We start from the raw sequence: 25,008 nt of genomic DNA, 5'->3' as shown, positions 1-25,008 counted from the left end.
TTTTTACATTCCCCTAATAATGAGTGATTCAGTTCCCTAATGAATCCATTGGTATTAGAAGAACATCGGCTGCTTCATCTGTGTTTATAGCTGTTTGTGTTTTAATTACATAACTTACATGTGCTTTGAGTTCATACCTTACAGATTCAGTAATTCTTTTTTAGCAAGAATGCATTAAATTGATCAAAATGACATCGTTACAAAATTAGTATCTCATCAGCATGTTAGAATGATTTCTGAAGGATCATGTGACACTGAAGTCTGGAGTAATAATGCTGAAAAATTAACTTTGCCGTCACCTAAGTTTTATTTTAAAATTTCAAAACGGTAGTGTAGTTAAAAATCCTTTGTTTACTGCTAATGCTTGGTTATAATTTGTTTGTTAAAATGTTTTAAATGTATACTTTATAAACATTTCTTGTATTTTATTATAAATATTTTAAATTATTTTAATTGATTTGTTTTTTTAGCTGTGCTAATAGTTGTATTTTTAAAATATGTATATTGAAGGAGGGATCAAAACAAACTTGGGGTGGATTGATTTTATTTGTTTATTTAATTATTTGGCCTAGTAAGAATCCAGTTATAACACATCTAGCAATGGCACAGCACATCAGAACAGCTTAGCAACTGCATAACTGTGCCAAAGGAACAACAGCATCTTGCATTGCTACATATTCTAGTTATATTTGCTCCATGAAGTTGCATCATTGTTTACACATCTCTGAGACTGTGAAGAATTAAATTATCTTGAGCATGTCTGGAAAGGACAGCAACAAAAGCGCACATTCTTAATCTCAATCAAATGCAAGAGTGCCTGAGCTCCTCGCCTCTGCAGAAATATTTTATTCGTAAGACATGGATTATATGCATCACAACCCATGAGAAGTTCACAGAGCAGCCTGCCACTTTCAGGCATTTCGGCAGTGTTGTTTTCCTTAGTATTTTCTCACTTGTATCAGCTGAATTTTGGAGGACCGTTACACCCTTCTGGCACGGAGGCAGTTTTGATTACTTTTGCAGAGGAGAGGAATTGAGTTCAGAAGTCAAGAGCAGTGGCAAAATGACTGCCTTGTTTTTCTCCCCCATCCACATTGTTTTGGTGGAGAGCCGACAAAAGGCCGCTTTGTCACAGAGAATGGCATTGAAACAGGCAGCAGAGACAAGGGAATGGCAGAGGTTCAAGTCCAGAAGCCCCTGAGCTCCAGCAGCTCTCCCTTACTTCAGGATAGAACCCAGCAGCCTAGGCGTCAGTCCTTTGATTTACCAAAGGGATCCACATGATCCTAGATCCTAGCTCTCTCTTTAGGAGTTTTGGGAAGAAGTCTCGTGTGTAGCAAGGCTGCATTAATTTGTTCAAAAAATAATAAAAAACAGTAATATTGTCAAATGTGATTACAATTTAAAAGAATTGTTATTTGTTTTAATGTATTTTAAAATGCAATTGATTTTTAGCAGCCATTGCTCTAGTTTTTAGTCTCACGTGATCCTTCAGAAATCACTCTAATATGCTGTAATAAGCATTCTAATATGCTCTTATATTTCTTATTATCAGCAATGATGAACACACTTTTTTAAAAATGAAAATCACTATACTCCTATACAAGATCATTCAAAATTGGGGTAAGTAAAAAAACCTAATAATAATAATAATAATAATAAGCAAAATCATTATTAATATATTATTAATAAACCATTATTAATATTTTTATTCCGCAAAGATGCATTAAATTGGTCACAATTTAGTGAAAAATTTGTCTTTTTAATGTTACATTTCGGTTTCAAGTAATTATTTTCTTTTGAACTTTCAAAAGAATCAAAGAATCTTTGATGAAAAAATCATGGTTTCCTCAAATTGTGTTAAAAAGAAAATAAATGTTTCTTGAGCATCAAATCAACCTATTAGAATGATTTCTGGAAGATCATATGACACTGAAGACTGGAGCAGGCCTAATGGCTGCTGAAAATTTAGCTGTGCCATCATAGGAATAAATTACATTTTAAAATGTATTCAAATAGAAATCAGTTCTTTTAGCTTGTAGTATTCACAGTATTATTGATTTATTTATTTTACTGTAAAATCAATGCAGACCTGCAAGTCTTTAAAAAATGAAATGCTAAACTGTCATAGAATGTGTTGAGTTGCTGTTGCGTTCTTCAGCAAAGCTCTTGTCTTGACCTCATATTGCTTCAAGAGATCTTTAAGGTTGTATTATAATTGTGTCTCTTCCTCTGATCTCTTCATTAGCTCTATATAATTATCTCTAGGGGCATCTCTAGAGACCTCGTGTTTATGCATATTCAAGATTGATTAGTGTTCAGCTAAGTCCGCTGCTCCAAACACATTTCCATTCATGCGATAGAATACCTTTACTGGCAAGGTGGCTGCACCTTAAAAGTAAAATTATTCTGTGTTTTTACCACAATCTTCTCCTTACCAACTTGTGTTTCCGAATTGCTGACACACGGGCTGCTTTCATTTCCCCATCTGAATTTTTTACATGCTCGCCAAATTTCTACTGCCTGGAACCCAGAGGCAAATCCGATATGTAGCATCAAACTCGTGTGGGTAATTTTTCCTTTCCTCTGCTGTCTGTATTTGTTAGGATAAATGTAGGCCGAGAGGAAGGGAACAAGCCCGCGTGTCTCTTTGTAGATCTCTCTGTTAGCTCACGAAGATGACAAGCAGCATTTCTCACGATATCTTTTACTCTGTCAAGCGCTCGCTGTCCTGGACACAGATGGTGCTGGGAAAGCAGATGGGTCAGTCATTTTGCTCCCTGTTGAAAGATTGGTTTTATAGAAATGAGGACTACAGGGTTTGATACGAAGAAGATTGGATAAGATTAAATTTGTGTTGTTGTGATTGTATCATCAGTATAAAATGATATAAAAAGCACAAATGGCTTTTTTCCATTCTATTTGCTAAATTACCATAGGTCAGAGGTGATCGCCTGATAAACCAGATCATCGGAGCGGATAATACAGGCTTCTTTGGAAGATCGAGTCGAGATGACCAGCTTACGGTCATCAGCAGACCAGTTCCCATAATTCCTCCATGAGCCACTGCCATTAGCTAATAGAAATGGAGGATAGTTTGTCAAGGAGGCTGTTCAATGCAGCATGGAGTTCTCGTTTAGTAGCCGGATGGTAATTGTTTCTCATGGGGATGTCTGTAAAAAATTAATTTGCATGGCTTTTCTCAGTGATGGAACGTATGTGAGTTTTGGATCCTACGAACCTGGAAATGCGTTTCTCATGTGGTCAGTCACATATTCAGCATTTATTTAAATATCCTATTTTTTTTTATTTTTTTTGTAAACTTGCCAGCTACCACATGCATTTTCACAATTTCACAGCCCCCAGAATATTTTGTTGTATTAAAGGAAAACACCACTTTTTTTGAAAATAGGCTCATTTTACAACTCCCCTAGAGTTAAATAGTTGAGTTTTACTGAATCCATTCAGCCTATCTCCGGGTCTGGAGGTAGCACTTTTAGCCTAGCGTAGCATAGATCATTGAATTGGTGTAGTAGACCATTAACATCTCCCTCAAAAATGAACAAAGAATTTAGATAATTTTCCTATTTAAAACTTCTGTAGTTACATCGTGTACTAAGCCCGATGGAAAATGAAAAGTTGCGATTTTCTAGGCTAATATGGCTAGGAACTATACTCTCATTCCGGCGTAAAAATCAAGGAATTTTGCTGCCATACCATGATATTACGCAGCGCCTGAAAGTAGTCCCCAGCTATATCATAACTAGTTACCTAGCTGAGAGGGCCGGTGTCCCTGCAGAGTTTAGGTATCACAATATTATAATGTACAGAATGAAAAAAAAATCATTTTGAGATGAAGATTGTTAAAGATTACCTTTAAGTGAGCATTAGATGATGATAATAGAGGAAATGAACACATCTCAATTAAATATCTAATATCAACCAATACTGATAAATTAAAAAATCCCTGTATCAGCTGATGATGGATAAGATATTAATATATCATGCATCCCTTGACTATACTCAAGCAAAGTTAAGCAGGCATGTTTGCTGCATATGTATGCATATATGCATGTCTCTGAAATCCTGCTGGAGCTCATGCTCTTCAAATATGCTTTGAGAAGCTGTGGTTTGAAGTTCATGCCATCGCTGGGCAGCTATACATTACTGTCTGTTAAGCAATTGATTAAAATCCGTCAGACCATTATCATCACATCACTTAGGATGCATGAGGGATCGTAACAGAGCCAGGCTTTTACTGTTCTAGCTTTATTTTTCACCACCCACTAGTCAGGTGCCTGCTGTTTATGAATGCCAGCAACGATGAGCGATTATTGAGAGCTTTAGCCAAAGTACTTCTGCCAAAAAGAGTTATGATTCTCTAAAGCATTTGTGGTTAATAAAGTCCAAATTGAGGGGCGATTTGCAAAAGAATTAAAAAGAGAGCACTCGTGTACCCCTTTTAGTCTGGGGAGGTTTATTCATGGCAGTCTGGAGGTGGTTCTTCAGTTGAATTCCTCTCCAGAGATGTGCACCTACCTACACAATAACCCTCCTACTGCAAAGCCGTTATTGGGTGATGTAATCAGTGAGCATATATAGCCTTGATTCTCATGTGTGGCTCCCAACAGAGAGTATTGCTTGTCTGTTATGGAAAAAGGTTACAGTTTGATTAGATGGTCCTGATCTACCACTTCTGCATTAGAACGTTAGGTAGTAAAGGAATAGTTCAGCCAAATTAATATTCATATCTTTTTGCAATCACATTCAACACTCTCTTCCCTTATTTCATGTTCTCTCATCTGTACCTATCAAAGGTGGAAAAATAAAAGCAGCTGTTTCTCTGCCTTTGATCACTAATTAATTAATTCAAATTCATCTGCATCTTGTAATTCAATCTCATTGATGTAATTTCTAAGTGTGGCTCTGGTTTTGTACAATAATCTAATTAGAAGAACTTTCCAGATGTGTTAAACGGATTGAAATTCAAAATCCGCTTGATTTCATTTATGGTACATGAAAGGAAAAATTAGGGAATGTCAAGCCCTTAAATGACTTATTCCAAGTTTCTAGCTTTGTGTGAGAAACCTTACAAAAATTGAATTATTGATATGTATAAGGTATGAAAAAAGTTAGTACATTTTGAGCAGTCACATGACAAAAGAACCAAAGGCATGTTTGTCACACAAAGCTTTCAGAAGACTACAAATCACACAAATCGCTTGCAATATGGATTTGAATTATGAAATATTGTATATGATGCCTTTCTTGCCCAAGTGATTATGACTGCTTATTTAAAATATTAATGCATTTTTAATTTTTTATACATTCAGTATTTTTTCTTTACCCTTTTGCCAAACTCTTTTTACCATTTTGTAATTTTTTTTATTTTGTTACATTTTAAATATGAATAAGAAATCAGTTTAAAATGTATTTTAATTTTGTTAATTATTTTTCCTTTTGTATTAAAGGTGCCATAGAATACATTTGATACAGTATTTTAAATTGTTCTCTGATATCTACACAGAAGGTATGTGGCTTAGGTAAGGGCAAAAAATCTCCAGAAACGATTTTACATGTCCATTTACAACCCTAGGATTTCTCCCTAGAATGAAACGGTCTGTTATTGGCTTATTTGGCAGGGTCATGAATAATAATGAGCTCTGCTCTGATTGGCTGTTTCACAGTACGGCTCATCAGGAAGAAGGAAGCACAGGGAGGAAAATGTATATTTAAATACTTTCTCTCGCAGTTATATCGTCGGGTAATTATACTGTATATAAAACGCGGGCATCAGGGAGCCGTTATTAATATGCGAGGCATTGAAACTGCTTTTGAACGATCCATCGATCGCGTTATAGTTCACTTTAAAGAGACGCGATCACACAAACTATGTTTACATTATGGAGCAACAGTACTTACCACACATTTCACAAGATCAGATGCTTGTCAGTGGTGCTCAGGATCTGTAAGTCATTCGCCATCATCCTCATCTCTCCTTACTGAGAGTGAAATCTTATGTACTGTAACAGGCTACCGCTAGCAAGGAGCTAACCATGTCCCTTTAGTGGCTCGCGTTATTTGCTTTCTGTGCCTTTCTGAATACAGACACCAACCCATCCCTGCACTTCACACCCCCTGCACGGCCTGGAACATAACATTTATTGTGTTATTTTCGCTGTTGTCCGCGCTTGTTTATTTACAATACCTGCAGAGCTTCTGATGGTTCGGCCGGCTTAAAGTGCGGGTTTATGCAAATGTTGGGGGCGTAGTGATCCTGACTGTTGCGTCACAGTCAGTGTTATGTTCTGATTCGCCTGTTTTTCAGTGGTCTTTTTTAATCACGAGATTTACATATGAAGGAGAAAACTATGGTGTTTGAGGCTCACTGTATGTCATTTCCATGTACAGAACTGTTATTATTTAAATATGCCAGGGTAAAGACAGTTTTTAATTCTATGGCACCTTTAAGTGGCACTTCTAGCCCCCCATACTGGTCACTGTATGTTTGCATTGTATAGAACAGCTCAGACATTATATATGAATGTAAAATAATGTCAACTTTAATTTTTGGGTGAAGTGTACAGATGTCCCACTGGCTCGGAGCCAGCGTGAGAAAGTTACGGGTTAGCTGACAGACTGTCTTTTGGCTCATTGGGCCACTGTTGCATTGTCGCTACATCTTGCATTCACTGATCATGCACGTGTGTTTTTATGCCTTGCCAACTTAAACATTTGGTTTTCTGGGATGTACTGAACATTATTGTTGTGAACTCTGTTAACATTATCTGGCTGTCTGACATAGACACGGTCTGGCAAAGTTGCAAGAATGACTGGTGATAGCCTTGAATTAAACTAGAATAGATGGGCCATAATTTACGTCATAATGCAAACTTTTTCGTAGGGTGGGTTTCTTTGCTCCAGCGTAATGCTGAAAGGGTGCTGCGTCTCAGTGCGCTCATAAGCCACCACCTGGGTCTGGGAAAGGACCTGGAGTCATGCCAGGGTCCGCCGTGGAGAAGGCCAAGCCAGCGACGCATGGATCCAGAGCTGTCAGGGTTCCAGCTCCTCCTGCTCTGTCAGCCTCTTCAGCTGCTGATCCAGCCAGACAGCTGTGAGCTGCATTCCAACCCAGATTTAGGGGGTGAAAACCATTACTTCTCCACTGATATCCAAGATGGGTATCTTGCACCGAGAAAGATTGGACCAGCTCTGTGCAATGACCCAAGACATAATGTTTACTAAACGTATTAATTCTGTCTGTTCCTGTGGGCTGCTATGAAGGTACAACAGTTATTACTGCAAGCTGCCGAGTGAGAGATACCTCATGAAATTGAAGTTTGGTGGCTTTTAGTCCATGTCTGTTCACTCTGAGGTCTCTATATGCTGGTGTACTACAGAGGTTTGCAAAATAAAACAGACCGTAATATTTTACACATTTTAAAGGGCATAGTTTTTCCAAAAATATTTAAATAGTCTTCTTGTTCTTTCATCTTTTTTTTGTTTTGTTTTGTTTTAATCTCGATTTAGTTTTTTTATTCTACTTTACCTATTATGTCACAGTTTCTTGCACCAATTTAGCTTTGTCTATTCTCTGTTATCTCATTTTGACCCTTAGAGGAAAACAGGGTGTTTTTGCTTTGTGAATCAATCTTTTATGATTGGCTAACCTCTGCATGTTAAATTCAGTATTTGCTACATACCTTTTTTTTAAAAGACAAACCTTTTAAATGTAAAGTATTGAATGGTATAGAAACTCAATGCCTCGAGTTGCTGTCAGCTGTCCTCTGGTCACAGAATAATGAAGCGTAATGGAAATCTCGCTGCGCTGTTGATGGAATATTGAAGTCGTAGCCCACGGACAACGTTTGTGACATTTTGTCAGTTTTTAAATGATTTTATGTCTGATGCAGAAAATCATAAATGCCTTTTTCTAAAGGTAATACTTCACTGTTGTCATTGAAAAGAGCTCTAGATAACAAAACCACCATAAAAGGTTTGAGCAGCTGTTTAGTGAATGCTTTTTCTGTTACGTCTTGGCATTTGTGCGCGCGGGGGAGCAGGGGAAATAGCTATATTGTGGTATGTGGTTCTGTAGTGATATCCTGGCTTCAGGGATATGAACTGTGATAAAGAGCAAAGCAACTTCTGTTTTGGCAAGAGGCACAGGAAAAGAGATGACGGGCCGAAGGCATGAATTTGATAAATTTGCTTTAAATGTGCAGCCGTTTTAGGAGGGTTTTCTCCTCCTCTCCCTGTCTCATACTCCGTCTAAACTATCTTATGACAACAAATCACATTTGGAAAATAGGGATATGTTGGGCATTTTGACACACAATTTGCAAAGAATTTGATTCTGCTGGGTCAGTGACAAACCAGAGTGTTCAAGATAAAGAAACATTTTCCTAGCTTAAAAATGAATGCAAAGGCATTCTCTGCATTCACGTCAGCCTTTTTATACCATTTTGAGCAAAAATGTCTCTGAATGATTCTGGAAATGTTGTGTGGTTAAATCATAAAGTAATAATATTTACAAATTAATAGAATTAAAATGATTATGAATTTAAAACTTTTTTTTTTTTTTTTTTATGATTAAGATGTAGCTACACCATGTTATAACTGTATGGAAAATTTTGTTTTTCATTTCACTCACAACATCTATCTATCTGCAGACTACAGCTATACTACATATAATATTTACAGTTTATTGACTTTATTTTTTAGAAAATGGTTACGCTGTAGTATGAGGTCAAGTTATGAGGTCAAATATATACCTACATGTGTTTACACAATGAACTGATTTGGCAAACAGAAGACCTCTTTATTTCTCTCCCTAGTAATCGTAAGTGATTATGACACACTACCTATGGTCTTATGGTCTGCTTTGGTACCATAAAATTCAGAAAACTGTTTCAGATGGTGTAGATTTATGTAAACTCCGGATTTCCGAATTAGAATTTTGTCTGTTTGTTTTCAGTGATTTTTGCCTGCAACGATCCTTCATAAAGTTTCATGTTCAGTCTTGTGAGGGCTCAGGAACTCGTGAGCTCCCTTAATAACCCACGGATTTGCATTTGTCCAGAAAGCGAGCTTGCAGCAGTTGTGTGAGCCGGTGAGGAACGGCCTCAGCTGTTCAGACAGGCACCAGTGAAGTGTGAAGTTGTTATTTTTGGCTCCATTCCTTGTGCTCACCTACACTGTGTTTTGATGCTCTTTTAAAGTGGCTCTTGCCAGCCGGATATATAAGGGGTCTTGGCCCCGAACAGCTGCAATAACCATTCTTTCTGTCTGTGCTCTCGCCTGTCACCCCTCAGGACCGATGAAGGCACCCGTTGCTGATTTTGTGCACCTCTGATTGTAATCCACCACTCAAGACCTCTCCACACGAGCCTCTTGATTAGAGAGCGGTCATTGGAGCAGAGAACTGCGCTTGAGCGCCCGTGCGTCAGCGTTTGCGGCCGTCTGCTGGATATCTTGCCTCTCGATTGGACAGATCTGCATTATGTTAACCCTTTTGGAACGTAGCTGGAAAAGCATGTTGGTTCTCTTGCCTCTTTGCCAAGATGACAGACTGCAAGATATGACTTTTTCCTTTTTTTTTGGAGGAACCGGTTGGCAGGAATCCAGAGCTGCCACTGTGTCATTGCCAATCCCTTGGTGGTTCCAATCCAACTGCTCGGATTCAGCACTTTTCCCCTCCCGCTGCTGTAATGTGGCCTTGCTAAGATAATGTATCTTTTTCGAGATAAAGCACACGTCTCAGCACTAATATTGATGTGAAGTTTACTCCATTTGTGAGAGGTCCTTGTTCTCGTTTTCTCCTGTCAGGGGCTACAATGCGTACTGTAGTTCATGCATGAAAGCTCAATTTAAAGAGTTTTTGCAGGCCGCGAGTTCCCTGACTGCTCCGGTAGGAACCGGATAAATTGACCTGTGCTTGCCGAAGCCGTGGAGCATCAAAACAGGACAAATTCTGCTTGAATTATTCATATAATATATCTCGAAGCACACTGACTTGCTTTTTGGGGGCAGTAGCTGGATTTAGATACTCTAAATGATCTCTTAATGCACTCTACCGCTTCAGCCAGGCAGTGAACAGCAGTGACTCACCCATGCTGTTATTTAGTTAGTTAGTTAATCTTCTTATGGAGTGGCATGGTTATTTAAAGGGGTAGTTGTCTCTATTAGTCTCTATTAAACTTTAAATAGTCGGAGCACAATAGAAGAAGAATGCAGTAATTCTGACTAAAGTATACATTTTTTTTAAACTGTTTTGCATCCAAAAGTGGAAACTCGTTAAATCTTTTTTTTCCCCATAAACTGCAGTGCAAGTAGTGTTGCAGCAGTATCGACAGCCATTGTTCAGTCAGTAAACTACTGCTTAAAATAAAAGGAATTTTAAATTGTGTTATCCCCGGCTGTACCTGAAACATAACTATCTGTAATTTCAAAACTGAGGTATATGCAAATGTCCCTATTTAATACACTTTAAATCCGTCCAGTTACTTTAATTGAATGAATCTAAGCAAGGCCTGTTTTTCTGCAGAAAACCTGGGTGGTAATCTGTCTGAAACCCACCAGTGTGTCCCTTATACTCTCCCCTGCTTGCTCCTGTTATTGCTTTGTTAATCGATGTGCTCTGATTTGTTTCGCAGGAATGCCTGCAGCGTCTCGGAAGACTCACCTACAGATCCCAAGCTCAGGCGAGCAGAGCCACTTTTGATGAGATTCTGGGAGGGCCACACTGTCAACCAGAGGTAGGATGGGAGCCGGTCAGGGTTTATTGCTTTACCAGTTGGACCGTTGTTGTGTGGCCTTGCTGTTTCATGTAATGTGCTTGCACCAGCTGCTTGCCTGTCAAAGGACAGAACACAGAGTAAACTCATTTTCAAGTCCTCAAATGGTCACCACCGGGTAGTCACATATAGTCATACCACTGGCTTCTGACTTAGTAGCATTTATGAATTCATAATAGTTCATTCATGAATAGTCAATTTGCAACTTACAGGGGCAGTATGCAATTTTTAATTCACCCAAAAGTGACAAAAATCTGTAATTATTCACTCATCATTATTTTTGTTTCAAACCTGAAACACAGAAGATATTGTGAAGACAGTTTCAACTGTTTTTGAAAGTCAATGGAGTCCAAAACAACGTTTGCAAACCTTTCTGGGTTCTTTGCTTTGGTGAGCTGCTATTTTGTTTAAAATGGTGCACCAGTCCATTCTTTTACTTCACTAGAAGTGCATCAGGGCCTTTAGTTTGCAGTTATGATTTCCTGGCCATGCTCCCATTATTCTATTAATAAAAATGGCAAATTGCCGCATTCTGGCTATGGTTTGTTAGTAGGTCTTTGAGGGGATGTCTATAGAGGCCTGTATTGAAGTATTGCGTTGCGACAGGGCTTAAAGCATCATGTATGAAGCATTTCCCTTCTGTATTCAGAGAGAGACAGAACAGCACAGGGGTCACACTGATGGCAGTTACCTGTGTTTCTGATCAGCCAAAGATTTGGAGAAGAGCCCGACTGTATCCCTCACACGGTTCACATTCCTGCCTGTGGGAATGCATGAAAAATGAAACCTTGGATTCCTTACCAAATTGAAATTCTGCCAATCTGTTGTTTTGCTGTGAGCTGTATTTGATCATTTAGGTTAAAATGCCTCAAATAGTCACTGCTAAACATTTTCAGATGTTTATGCTGTTGTAACACACCTGCACATACAGCCTCATACAGCTGTGTACTTAGGGCCTGATGGTGATGTGATGTTTACGGGCATCATTGATCCTTACATCAACTCCTTTTGTTTTTCACCTTATGGAAGTGAAGGTGGAAGATGAATTATAAACTTTCATAAATAATTGAGAGCCATCGGCAGAAGTGAATTATTAATAGGTGAAAAAGGCATCACTCTAGATGCGTCGTGATGGGCTAACATGAGCTTGTCTTAGTTTCATGAAGCACAGACATGTTATTTCCTCTCATTAAGAAAGTGTGATTTTGTTAGAGCAACTGGAGTACTTGCAGTTATTTTTGTGCTGTATTTTGTATCCTTTTTATTTGAAGATGGAACATCAGATTACAGATCATAATTTTAGTCAGCTAATTTGGTGCTTTCAACACCTCCTTCCCCCTCCTCACCAATAAATTTAATTTACTTTTATTTAAAATGTGAGGTGTGAACATTTTTCAAAGAGGTTCCCTGAACACACACCCACCTTTCATTAGTCAAATGTGACCCTGGACCACAAAACCAGTCTCAAGTGTCAATTTTTTAAATTGAGACATTATCTGAAAGCTGAATAAATAAGCTTTCATTGATGTGTGGTTTGTTAGGATCGGACAATATTTGGCCGAGATGCAACTACTTGAATATCTGGAATCTGAAGGTGCAAAAAAAATCGAAATATTGAGAAAATTGCCTTTAAAGTTGTCCAAATGAAGTCCTTAGCGATGCATATTATTAACCAAAACTTAAGTTTTTATACATTTATGGTAGAAAATTTACAAAATATCTTCATGGAACATAATGATTTTTGGCATAAAAGAAAAATCTATGATTTTGACCCATACAATGTATCTTTGGCTATCGCTTTAAATATACCTGTGCAACTTAAGACTGATTTTGTGGTCCAGGGTCACATATAGTTCCGCGCTTGAGGAAATGCTATTGGTTCAACCAATGTTAAAGTGGGTACATATTGTCTCTGCACATCTAAACGGCCTTAAATCAAGCTACATTTGCTTGAGATTTTTATTTTAATCATAAACATTTTGAGCAGTTTCTCAGAAAACAAGATCTTCTGATCTGACGTCGTTTTGCATCTCAAGTAAATCTATTGCACTGGAAAACAAGACGAAAAAATACTGAGGAAAAAGGTGATCAGAAGGTAGTGTAAAAATTATTACAATATTCTAGTTAAGCTGTTTCTTATAAAATCAATTAAAAAGTAAAGTATATTAGAAGTTGTTTTTCAAACTTTAAAGTGTTGCTCATTGTCTGCTCTCTGTCTAGACATGAACATTTAGAGAATTTATTGACGCATTGTTCCATTCAGTTTGGTCCTTAAACTTTCTTTTCTTGGTCATAAAGTCTTGCATTTACCATCATAAAACCTACAGAAACCCTGAAAAATATAACCGACTGTGCTGTGCTATTTAGTTGAGTAGCACAACTTTGTCTTTTAGAGCATTTTTGCTTCCCATACACTTCATAACTAAATTAAACTGCATATGTCAACATATAATTTAAAAAAATAGTAAGCTGTTAACACTCACATACTCACCTGAGTTCTCAGTGCTGATTTGATATCACTGCTATCTTACCTAACATAAGAGAAAAAATTAATGCTAATTGTGAGATGTGGGCCAGATTAGCATTTCAGATTTAGAATGTGAAAAAATGCTGTGTATTATGTTTTGCTGTTTATACATACACTCAAAATATAGGCTGTTTCCCAAAAGCATTGTAAGCCTAAGTAGATGGTAGAAACCGCTGGCACCAATGGTTTCTATGATCTGTTTAGGTTTACAACACTTTTGGGAACCGCAGCCTTGGTCTATGCCAGATACCAAGTAGTGGCTTGACTTTGACTCCATGTGAAATGGCTTGGCAAGGTCTGGAGATTTTCCTCCTTTTGTGGAATCGAATTGTACTTAATAAAGACTTATTCTTGAATCAGTTCAGGGCTTTTCTGAACTGTGATTAAACCCTTGATCCTTAGCTGGAGCTCGACTTGCTTGACGTGAAACACTGACTTCATTTGTGTCTGCTTTGTGTGCACTATTACACACCTGTTTGGCAAGTTAAAAAAATAATATTTTCATTTGCATAATATTTCACAGCATTACTGTTTTACTGTATTTTGATCAAATAAATGCAGCCTTGGTGAAATCTTTCAAAAACACTAAACATGAAAAATGGCAGACTTATGAACAATAGTGTTTATATATAGCATTTATATATAGTGCAAAGAATCTGCACTAACAACAGTTTTAATAGATAAGCATTTAAACAACCACAATGAGTTCTTTTAACACTCGTTCTTTTGCACTCATGTAAATACGGTTAATTATGCGCCCAAGATCATTTGCTCTAGACAATGGCAGTGCCAAGAGCACTAGACTTGTGCCGTCCTCGTCTTTTGTGCGAGTGTTTTTAAATGTAAATGCAAACCTACAACTGTTGTGGAGGGCGCCTGGATCATGTCTATGAATACTAATGAAACAGCCTTTTGAGCAAATTCACCGTGATGCTTAAACAGTACTGGTTTACTCTCTTGGTCATCCTGTTTTTGCGCTCTCTCCCTCCCTTGATTTCTCATTCTGTTTAGTGATTGTCTCAGCAGTGGTCAAGGTGAGGTTTGTGTCTGTTCCCATTTTCAGAATGATTCTCTGTGGATGTAACATTGTCTGGGCTCAGTATATGGCCTGTGCTGCTTTGTCAAAGGAAATGAAGGTGAGATTTCAAACAGCTGACAGCTGCATATTGGCCCGGGACCTCTGATGACTGTACCCAACACACTCCAGTCGTCCTGCCCTGCCAAATCATCACAATTCCACACTTGAAAGAGATTTTTCTGACGAAGCAGCGTCCACACATGGTTCAGGTGTTCACGGGTCCTGCGGAGTGCAGGAACCGGTGGGATCGCTCTCGCCGGCTCACTCGGCATGTGGCATTATCATTCACTCTGAGCCATTCGGAAGAGCGAGATAACCCACCATGCTTTTTGTTGTCCTTTATCTGTGTGTAGCATTAATCGTACACAAACTTCATTACTGAAAAGACTCTACCTACAGAAATGTCTATTAAACCACTGGCTGTTTGTTTTCTAAAGTGCAGATTGAAAGGAGAATATGGATTAGAGTAAACATTTTTATGCATGCAATACTGGATTTATGTCTGAATTATAAGGTTGTTTCAAAGGGCTGTCACTGGAACTCTGTACTCACGTTGGATATTTGCTATCGAAATTATAATGTTAGAAGTATGATAATGATTCTTTAATAATAATAGATGATACTATTATTATTATACTGTATTAAATCAACACCGTTTTAAAAGTTTTTCATTTTTAATATGTATATAATTACAATAATTATGACTTAGATTTTAAGCAGTACTTACATTATTATTATTATTATTATTATTATTATATTTTGTAGGTACCACAAAATAAAACAATACTACATATATGTTTTTAGAATTGTATTATTATTATTATTATTATTATTATACTGTAATAAATCAAAAACTAAAGTTTTACATTTTTAATATACATTATATATTATATATGTTGTTATTATTATTATTATTATTAGCTGCAGCACCTAATAATAAATTATTCCAACAATGGATGATATTAAAAAATTATTTGTAGTAGTAGTGATGATTATGATGATAATTATTATTAAATTAATCATTATTTTAATATTGTCATTATGAAATTATCAAAGAGTTTACATGAACTCTTACAATATGTTCCCATTGTGGCCATCATTCTCCGCATCCTACGTCAGTTGACAGCCGTCTGCCAGCTGGTGTTTTTGTGTGTGTGCATACGTTTACACATGCCCATCCTCGCTCAACCCTGTTCCATACACGCCCCTCTGTGTGTCTTGCACCACTGCCCTCTAACTGCTGATTGATCGAATTTGCCTGGAGACCAACACCCTTCTTTCATTTCCCAGCACCTTGGGAGACAAGAAGCAGGTTGCCTGCCAGCTCCACACAACCTCCTTTGACCCGAGGAGTCGGCACGGATGCAGCGCAGCAACAGGAGTGGTACTTCGACCCACTTTTGCAGACACAGAGGTGCTTTAACTTTAGCTCATGTCCTTTTTGGGCGGCTTAAATGGAACAAGCACCTGGTATCGATCAATCTCTCTCATGGGCTCCACATGCACCGAGCACTTTGTTGCTCTGTGCAGTCATAATGCTACTGACGTTCTCAGACATACGCACTCATTCACAATGAAACATCCCCCGGTTTTCCTGGCAGCCCCTCATGTTCCATTCGCGGTCCCAGAACAATAAGCCGTCTCAACAATCTCATTGTGCTCTCTTCACGATCCAGGGCAATCACCAGCAGGCCACATGTGCTAGCATGCTTCAAGTGCTCGAATGTTCTCCAAGTAGGGCGGAGACCGGGAAAAGAGCCGTCGACTGGGATGCTGGGTAGAAATGTATTCCCCCCTGTAATGTTCAGCGGAGATGCTACCGCTGCTCTCTCGCTCTTTTCCTCCCCAGCTTCTGTTCAACTCAATGATCTGATTCGCTGAGTAGTCTGTTCCGCTCTCATAATGTGCGGTGCTATTAGGAATTCTTTGCATGCTGTGGGGGGAATGAGGCCTACAGGCCTTGCCCCCGGGAGCCATCCTTCAACCCAGAGAGCTCGGCGCTGACGCAATACAAAAAGATTCCCTGCTTTTTCCACTTAATCCTCTATATTTTCTCTATCGATTCGCTCTAAACTTAATTTCTTGGAGAATTATTGTCGTGAGAGATAATCTTTTGGATATCGAACTAACCTTTTGAATTGGGTTCACTTTTCTTGCTTTGTTGTGCGCTTCATCCTGAAAACCTCAGCTTAAAGTTATTGGTGTTTGTCTAAAGATGAACATCTTTGATTTTAGAAAAGAGTAACACTTGGGTCAGTGACATGATGCTCTCGATTTCTTGTTTTTGTCCTACTTGTTAAAAATACATTCAAATGCGATTCAAGGGATGAAGTTTTATTAGCTTTATTTATTTATTTTTTAAGTTGTGGGTTAATCTTCATTTTGATATGTTTAATATAAATTAAAGTCAGTGTATATGCACCTGTCCTGATATCATAATGAAGAAAAAAAACTTTCAATGAAAAGGAAATTCTCGTAAATAAAACCTTTGTTATTAATTTTTATTAATTTCTGTTCATACCCCTATTTATTGTTGTTGTTGTAAGGTTTTCATAAAAATATAGACAGACCCTCATTACTGTGTAATTAGTATATTAAAACATCATCGAATAATTTAACCTTTTATGATGGCAAAGTTATTTCAGGTTTTAAAAATGTAATACATATAATATTTATGCTTTAACAACAATTTTTAAAAAGAATATTCATTTTCAATAAAGTTGTAAAATGTAATGTCGCCTGATTCTCCAAAAACCTGATATAGTTTTGAAACTTAAAGTGAGATTTATGAATTTATTCATGGAAAATCTTGACATTTTTCTTTTTACTTTTTTAAAAATCAATTTTTTTTTTTTAAATAACTGATTATGCATACGTATGGATCTTTAATGTGTAATTATTGCTTTTTACTTGATGGTCATACCCTTAAACCCACTTGAAAATTGTGTTAACGTTATGAAACCAGCATCAATACAGTACATTTCTAATAACTTGACACGTTTGTTAAACTATATTTTTCCAAAAAAATCCCTTATGATACCTGTGGACATCCTTATATGTCATTGACCCAGTTACTCTTGCTCTTGCTCCAGAATGCGGTCGTCATAGAAGTGTCTAATAAGTGTCCATCTCTTCCTCCCTATCACATGTGACTTGGTCTGGTACATTTAGACCATTCCCAACCTGACTTCTCATGGGGTGATGACTCCATTTAAGCATGCTGTGCCGATGAAAGTGACAGAGACGGTTCCCGTGTGTATAGATTCCCCCTCACCGAGAGAACGTTTCCTCCACTGCCTGAAAGCTGGACTCGACTTAGCACCCTGACGATGGAACCACTTAGTGGATTTTAGCCTCAAATGTCAGACCGGTCCCCCAGGGATGCGTTGCACTGATGTGATTTTATAAATAACATTATTCAGCACTTTATTCTGCACTGAAGTAGCCGCATCTACTCTACTGAAGAAATAATAGTGTCTGATCTCAGTGATATCCGAAATTTGCTGAAAGTTGTTGACTGACCTTTCACTCAAACAGTAGAGCTTATTATCGATTGGCACGCCACATGCTTGACTGTGAACATGGGTGAGATTTTCTGCAAAATCCCGCAGCGAACCTTGAGCCAAGTCTCCCTGATGACTCACTGCGTCACTGTGATTAAAGCTAGTTGGACTTGAAGTCCTGCCGTGCAAAAAGGCTGTGCAATTCTGAAGTAGCTTTTGCTGATTTTTCAGCAAAAAAGCAAATAACTTAAAAAAAAATAGTGTTTGTGCGCCTTTCCAATGATGTTGACATTTTAAGATGCTCATCTCTGCAAGAGTCGTTCACTGTTTCTGACAAATAGTGTTGCCAATTCCAGAAGAGATGCCAGCCAGAATTCCCCACTGAGAGCTTGGACACACACACTGATGATCAAGGCAGTGCAAATGCTACACCTCGCCTTCAAATGGCACCCGGCGCTCTGGCAGTTCGGAAGACGAGCAAGAGAATAAAGCAGGATGGTTTCAGGGTGTTTTAGGTGGGTGGATGTGGATTGACGTGCGTCTTTGTTCCAACTCTTGTTATTCCAGCATGAGTCAATGCTCTGGCAGGCCAACTGGATATCTTAGGGGTTCACCATAAAAAAGTAGCTGATGTGTATTTAAAAAAAAAAAAAAAAAACGTTAAGTTTTGGATAATGCTTACAGGTCTAAAAATGTATATGTTATATTGTTATATTACTAGTCAAATGTTTGGAATATTTACTTTTTTTGAAGTCTCATATACTCAGTAAAGGTCGCACACTGAGTCTGAAATTTTCATATGCGTTTTTTTTTTCTTTCTCGTATTCATTATACTAAAAATTTGTCACGGACCGGAACCTTGCACACTTAAGTCTGATGCGCATTAATTAATCCTTTGCGAAAAAATTCGCAAAACAGTGCTAAATGGAGTCTTCAAGCAGTGAGGATGCTTTTGTTGTCCCCTTGCTTCTTAAAAAGAGAAAAAGAAAGGACAAATTGGATCCATCCAATTCCGAGATTCCCCCTCCTTACCACTGAGCAGCGGGATTATCACGGACGATTCAAAGTTTACTTCAGAATGTCAGTGGCTCAGTTTGATGCTTTGCTAGCGATTTCATTTATTTCATCATTCTGGATTTTGGCGTCTGCTTGTACGGTGGCTCTGAATTGTCAAAACACCTCTCAAAATGCTTGCTACGGATGTGAAAAATGCAAAAAATAGAACCCGATCCAAAATTTTTATGAAGAATGAATTTCGGAAGCAGTGTGTAAACATGATTGACATGACAGGTTGTATTTATTTTTAACGTGCAAAAGATTCGGTTGAAATCTTTCGTACTCTGTGTGCAATGACCTTAAGACTGTTAAGTAATATTGTGAAATATTACAATTTCAAATAATTGTTCTCTATTTTAATAGATTTTAAAATGTGATATTTTTTTTAAAGATTCGTTTTTTTCGCCTTCTCATTTGCCATTACTCTAGTCTACTGTACATGGGCACAAACCTTCAGAAACCATTATAATAATCAATTATTCAGACTTATTAATACCAAATAATTTAGTTCATTTTAAAATGCATTTTAAAATAAATTAAAAGTATTTTATATGGAAGAGGATAAGGGCTAAGCAATATTAATAAAACCATATCGAGATTAAAGTCATTTAGGGATGTAACGATTAACCGCGAGCCGGTTGAAAATCGATTCAAATATGTGACGATTCAAATCGGTTAAGATGCTATTCAATTAGGGGTAGGAGTTTATATGAATGTATGTCTGAGAGGGGAACTTACTGCCTTTAGAAAAGTTTAGATGAAAAGAAAAAATACCATCTTGCCTCTGTATAATGCATATTAAAATTCACAAGTGCAGCGCTGCTTTGTTTACAGCGGAAATCAAGGAAACGCTTTAAGCGCCACCTGCTGGCAGAGAGTGAATCTGCGCCTCATTCAGCTCGTCTGCTGTTTCATTTTGTGCAGTAGTTTTACAAAACTGAAGTCAGACCACTATGTTTTTGCTTCAAATTTTGAAATTATACAATTTAATTTAGATTAAAGTCTGCTCATGTTGCATGCATGCAGCATCTTTGTTTGGATCATGATTAAAATGCAGTGGTTGCCTCTAATTTTAAATGGAAAGAGCACAGACAAAGCCTTATTTTGTTTATGTGAAGCTATTTGACTCTGTTCAATGAGATGAAATGAATGACACGAGTGTTTATTCTTGACTTTTTTTTCTCCAAATTTACTTTACATTATTTTTCTCATAATTAGTTTATTCTCAATATTTTTTATTTCGACAATTTCTCAAATTAAAAACTTTTTTGTAATGACTTTTTTTCTCAACATTTTTCTCAATTTAGCGACTTTTTTTCTTGGAATTTTGAAATTGATTGAATATAACATTTATATTATATTTATTATATATTATCAGTTTTATAATCTTTTAAAATTGAAGAGTTTTTAATATTTCAGTTTTTTTTTAGTTTTTTTTTTCCCTTTAAATAAATGCACTCTTGGCAACCTAATCGGTAGAGTTAAAAAAAGAAAAAAGAATGCCCACTTTACACTTTCCATCAGTTCTCGGTGCATAAAATAATAATACAATAATATTTTTCTAAATAAATATACTCTTTCACAATGAAATGGCTTACAAACAGAATTTCGTGTTGATTTTGATGTTATTCTCCATCTTATAAAGTAGCAACAGCATTCTTTCCAAATACGCAGCGTTGCTAAATGTAACAGCTGTACATAGATGTTACTGCTGTGGATCTAGTAAAGCAAAGATGCATATATTAGCACTCATCATTAGCACTATCCCACACTGCTCACACACAAAGCTTACCCTGTGGCCCGGATTATGCCTGTGACTTTCACCACCTGGCTTACCTAGTCAGATTTGGCATCAGAAACGGGATGCAGAGGCTGGCAGGTGCCAGTAGAGTTGTGTGCAGTGCTGCCCTGCGAACTGATGGCTGCACCTGTGGTGAAAAGAGAGACCTGTGGCTGAATGAACTTCAGACGTCGCTTGTTCAGTTCCAGGGTTAGGACGAGTTTCTCCTTGGAGTGTCTAAATGTAGCTGGACCGACCCTTAGTGGAGATTTAATTTAGGTCATGAGTCCTCTGAGATCAGAACTGTAGTTTTCATCTAAAGGCAAGGCTAATCAGGCATTTATACATGTTGGTCGGTTGGTTTTGGGCACACAAAGTATTTTGCTCAAAGTTTACGAAGTGAAAAAAGCTAATGGAAAAAACAAAAGCAGGTAGATGGGGAATTTTATTTGTTATGTTTGATTATTTGATCATGCCCTCGAGATGTGGAAACCACATTAGACCGTATTACAACCTGCCAATAATACACCATCCGTTGTGAGTCCTTGGAGTGCTTGGATTGTTCCTCTCCTGGCAGATTACCTGTATTCAAACAGATTATAGATCACTTGGGAATGTACACCAATGAAAACTATCCATTTTGGAATACTGTATATGTACATCATATTCCAGCATAAAACTGAATTTTATCTTAGTCATAGTTGACTAGTTGTCAAATAATTGACTAGTCCACTAACATATCTAGATTTTCACAAATGTGTTTGTTTATTAATAACTTAATTAAAAGATTGCTATAAAATCTATATTTTATAATGTTCAGGTCAGAAAACTTGACACTATTCACTGTTCTGTATAGTTCTCAAATGAAAAATATATACAAAATATAAATCTAAAATATTGTATTAATATTCTATATTAGTAATATTATAATTGTATATTTATTTACAATTTTATATAGAGATGCACCGATTGACCTGCCAGTGATCGGAATCGGACGATTTTTTGCATGACCGGCCCGGATCGTTGATTGGCCGGTCAGTCTCACGTCTCGCCGATTCCGAGCCCTTCCTTTTATTGCCAGCGGCGCAGGCAATGACGTCACTGCCACACGCACACTCACAGTCGCGTGTAAACGCGTCGTTTCGCACGAGAATGATTCTAATTTTAAAATTAAGTGACTGAGATTTTAGACAAAATATTGACCGTTTTTGATTTGATTTGAATAGTAAAAACTCTACATGTTGTTTCTTAGTATGCGAACTGAATTAATTGAAACAAAGAATTTGATGTGAAAGCTGACACATTTAATAAGGTTAGGGGGAAAAAATTACCATTTATAAACATAGTGGGAAATGACAACTGTTTTGTTACATACAGCAACTCACATTAGCCATTTCTTCCTCTTTCCAGTCACAGAGCACTTTATTTTGAGAGTTGTATAAGTGAGTGAAAATCTGTAACTTAGTCCAGATTGGGGGGATTGTAATGTTTAATCATTTCTTTTATTATGTAAATTGAAATTTGCATAGATTTTTGTTTGTATATGCTGTCAATTATAGTTCTTAGAAATAAAATCGGAATCGACAAAAATCGGCATTGGCACGTCACACTTTCAAAAAATCGGAAATTGGAATCGGCCAAGAAAATTGCAATCAGTGCATCTCTAATTTTATATTAAGCTTTATATTAACTGTTAATATAAAACTTTATATAAAATATAAATATAATTTATTATAATAATAATAATTAATAAAAAATATTACATATGTAATATATAATATTGGTATAATATATTTATGTAATGTTATGTAATGTATTATATGTATACATAATATATGTACAAATGTGTTTGTGTATTTATGTGTGTGTGTGTATATACATATATACATGCATACATACATGCATGCATACATACTATACATGCATATATGGGATGCACCGATACCACTTTTTCCAGTACTCGCCCGATATCGATACTTTTATTTTGGTACTTGCCGATAATGAGTACCGATATTTATATTGCATTTGTAAATTTTTTAAATATTGGGTACAGAAACCAAAAGAGTATGTATAATGTTAATTGGTTAACTTCATTGATCAAATAAATTGTCAAATCAAAATTTATTCAAAAACCTTTAAAATTTCTCACATTATCACGGTTTAATCGCTATAGTTTAGAAAATGGTAATAAAATATGACAAGAACTCCGAGTAAAACTGTGTCTGAACAAATTCAGCTTGATAATGTCAGATAACTTTGATAGAAAGGTACATAATGGTTAGTATGACAATATTTACACAACTATCAATACTCTGTCGGGCCACCCTTAGCCTTAATGACAGCCTTGTAGTCTCCTGGGCATGCTGTAAACCAGCTTCATGCAAACCTGAACTTAATTTTTTGTCCCAAAATAATTTTTGGTTATAAAATGTCACAGTTTACTTTATTTTGATTTGACTGTATAATATCTTCGGTTATTTTAACACTTAATGGGGGAAGTCGTGGCCTAATGGTTAGAGAGTCGGACTCGTAATCCAAAGGTTGCGGGTTCGAGTCTCGGGCCGGCAGGGATTGTAGGTGGGGGGAGTGAATGTCCAGCGCTCTCTCCACCCTCAATACCACGACTGAGGTGCCCTTGAGCAAGGTACCGAACCCCCAACTGCTCCCCGGGCGCCGCAGCATAAATGGCTGCCCACTGCTCCGGGTGTGTGTTCACGGTGTGTGTATGTTCACTGCTGTGTGTGTGCATGATGGATGGGTTAAATGCAGAGCACGAATTCCGAGTATGGGTCACCATACTTGGCAGTATGTCACTTCACTTATCACACTTATAATTATGCCCATTAAAATGTATTTTACAAGTTTTTGTTACTTTCACTGTTCATTTTTTTGCTCTATGGTACATCATCTTTAATTTAATAGCATTAGAGCTGCTCCATTGCAGCGGCTCAGTACTGTAATTACGCGTTTTGCTGTAATAATGCAGGGAACCACTCGCTATAAATCTCCTAACTGTGATATTTTCAGAAATAAAAGTTTTTTTTCATCTGAAACGTGCTGCAATTTATATTCCAAAGCCACTCATATAATGCATAATCACTCATGAAGCAAGCAAAACACGCGCAATGCGCGCACGTATTTGTACTGGTGCAGAATGAGAGGGACAAGTACAGAACATAGCGCATAGGCTGTTAGTTTCACTTTCGCCAGAATGTAGTGTATGCTTAAGGTTGAAAATAAATGGTGTATAGTGAATACCCCTATAAATTGTCTTATATTTACGATTTAGTTTTAAGCCAAATAATGCCTGTGCCAAGTGAGCGAACATCAATAAAGATCACACAACAGAAGTGCGCGCCCGCTCTCTCTCTCTCCCTCCCAACCGTTATGTAACTCATGTATTGTTTTACTTGTTTTTGACACATCCGACCGAACTACAAAATATCCAGTGATGTCTGTGAGAAAGGGATATTCACTCGACGAGCTCGCGCATCGCAATCCACTCAGCGTGCTTTGCTTAGCCCATCAGCTCGCGCACATCAGCTATACAGGCGTCAATAATGAATGTTTAACATTAATTTAATTGCATGCATATACTTTGTAGACATCCTTAATCTCTAATAACTCCATTCTGTTGTCTGTATTTCTTTGTCTGAATATGGCACTTATCACATGCTGTGTGGTATCGGAGTTTGGTATCGGGGCATCTTAACGAGTACAGGAGCTCCGTATCGGGCCCAATATCGAGATAGAGAGAGAGAGATAGATATATATATACGCACACACATGTTTATAAAATATCACATCCCTGGTTTCTGTTCACAAACTGCTGATCACACACCAAAATGCCAATGTTACAGTGATTGAACTTTGTTTCTTGCAGCTCAGGCAAAGTACAATAAGGCCAATAAAACACACAGATACACACACACGCACACTTGCAAACACATATACTCCTCCTGTTTTCAGCAGTTAATCTCAGTAGTGTGATTATACAGTTGTTTCTCTTTTTTGCCAAGCTGCAGCCGTGTGAGCGTCAATTAAGGTGTAACGGAAGGTTTGACCCTTCAGAAATCGATGGCTGCTACTGCTCAGCCCATCTAATTGGTAGTCAATGTGATGAATCTTGAGGGTGGCCAATCGTATTTGTTTCCTCTGAAATCCAATAGAGTAAATTCACTCTCCCTCTGTTCCTCGTTCACGTCAGCATGATGCATTGCTTCTGGCTTTGCTATAACTTCTAAAGCAACATCCTCTCTCGCTCTCTC

At 37.4% G+C, this 25,008-nt stretch overlaps 1 protein-coding gene across 2 annotated transcripts in view; it reads left to right on the top strand.

The window, feature by feature from the left end:
- Positions 1–25,008, top strand: part of LOC306861943 (bifunctional heparan sulfate N-deacetylase/N-sulfotransferase 1-like) — an 83,494-nt gene that overhangs the window by 14,723 nt on the left and 43,763 nt on the right. For both annotated transcript variants that reach the window (XM_079404451.1, XM_079404450.1), the window contains one exon: positions 10,656–10,757. The gene's annotated coding sequence lies outside the window, so the exon portion shown is untranslated. The remainder of the gene's footprint in view (positions 1–10,655; positions 10,758–25,008) is intronic.

The sequence above is a fragment of the Barbus barbus genome (assembly GCF_936440315.1).
Source record: "Barbus barbus genome assembly, chromosome: 43".
NCBI classification, from domain to species: domain Eukaryota; kingdom Metazoa; phylum Chordata; class Actinopteri; order Cypriniformes; family Cyprinidae; genus Barbus; species Barbus barbus.
The sequence above is the reverse complement of the archived record's forward strand: the minus strand, read 5'-3'. Positions and strand labels throughout refer to the sequence as shown.